The sequence below is a fragment of the Cygnus olor genome, chromosome 1 (genome assembly GCF_009769625.2).
Source record: "Cygnus olor isolate bCygOlo1 chromosome 1, bCygOlo1.pri.v2, whole genome shotgun sequence".
Classification (NCBI taxonomy): Eukaryota; Metazoa; Chordata; class Aves; order Anseriformes; family Anatidae; genus Cygnus; species Cygnus olor.
Window position 1 is genome coordinate 154971840 of NC_049169.1, and position 1613 is coordinate 154973452.

The following is a 1613-nucleotide window of genomic DNA, read 5'->3' on the forward strand; positions in this document are numbered from 1 at the left end:
CCGGGAGGGAAAGGGACGGAGCCGGTGGCTGCCTGTGGCCGGGCGACCCGGCAGCAGCCCGCTAAATGCCATCACACAGCTCGGGGGAAGGGGAAAAGCAAGCCCCCTCCCCACCTGCGCGCTCCTGGCAGTGAGAGGGAAGCAGGGAAAAAAGGAAAAAAAAAAAAAAAAAAAGAAAAAGAAAAAGAAAAAAAGGCTATTCAGGCAGAAAAGGGATCCCTGGAAGAGAAGAATATGTGCCGGGATTGTTCAACTTTTAATAAGTTTTAGGACTAATTCCAAACCCAGCAATGATTCCTGATCAAATTATTCCCCTGGAAATGCTCCTACACGTTCTTTTTATTAAGATTTCTTTGGCTGCCAGAAATGAAATACGAGACGTAGCAGATAGAAAGTAAAGGGAGGCCAGAGCAAATTCTTATAAGATTTTTTTTTTTTTTTTTTTTTTTTTTTTGAGGGGTGGAGGGGAAGGAGGCGGGAGCGGAGGATGGAGCCAGGGAAATGACAAGTTATCTAAGGCAGCTCTCGCTCAGGTGCCGAGCGATGTGAATTCACACTCCAGGCCTGAGCAGCGAGGCGGCTTTCGAGCACATCCCAGGCTTTGACTCGAGGAATTTGACTCGCCCTCTTTTCGCTCAGGGGCTGAAGCCGGGCTCGGCGCGTTTGCGAGGAGCTGCTTTCCCAGCAGCAGGCTCGGAGACCGAATTAGTCCCCGCGTCTTTGTCTAGGGCACCCAGACAAAGTCAAAAAAAAAAAAAAAACAAAAAACAAAAAAAAAACAGGGTCCGTGCTCGCCCCCGGAGAAGGACGTCCCCGGGCTGTGCAGGACCCCCCTGCAGCTCCTTGGGTCTGGGCGAGCGCAGCAGGCAGCAGCCGAGCCCTGGGCTTCGGCAGGGGCTGCTCGCCTCTTTCGGGCTCAAGAAGAGCTTACCTATCCGGGAAAAGAGGGTGTCTCTCCACTGTTTTATTTTAACGCGTCTTAATAACCCGAATTGTCTCTATAGCATAGAGCTCGGGAGTAAGAAGCATTAAATCTGGTCGTGTTTTAAGAGGGATCAGCCTGAACAGAAATCAATTAGCACCGCAGACAAAACCAAGCCCTTCTAAAGACGAGTGACACCGCATTTTCAGCATACTTCGGTGGTTAATCGTGAGATGCTTCAGCAGTGCCGGCCGGAGGTGCCCGCCGGCCGGCTCCGCTCCCCACGAAGCCCCTGGGCTACGGCTCCGTGCCTGCAGCTCGCGTGGGTAAAACCAAGCCAAACCCAACCAAACCACCACCAAACGAACAGACCCAGTCCCTGGGACTAGGAGAGTGTCGGACCTAGTGGCACCTGGGAGCCAAAATCAGGCAACCCCGATGCTTGTCCCAAAGCCCGTGTGCCTGTGCTCCCACCTGGCAGGTGGGAATCTAGGTCCTTGCCGGAAAGGATCCACGGGGATCTGTTCCCTGGGTGGTTTGCTCACACATCCCACATTAGACACTTAGAAGATAAATAAAACACGGACCCAGCTCGGCGTGCATTGGCACCTCTTTGCCTTTGCACATCCCAGTACGGGCATCCAGCGTGTGCAGTGCTCGGAGCACGCAGGTAGCCACGCCGGCCCTGTGG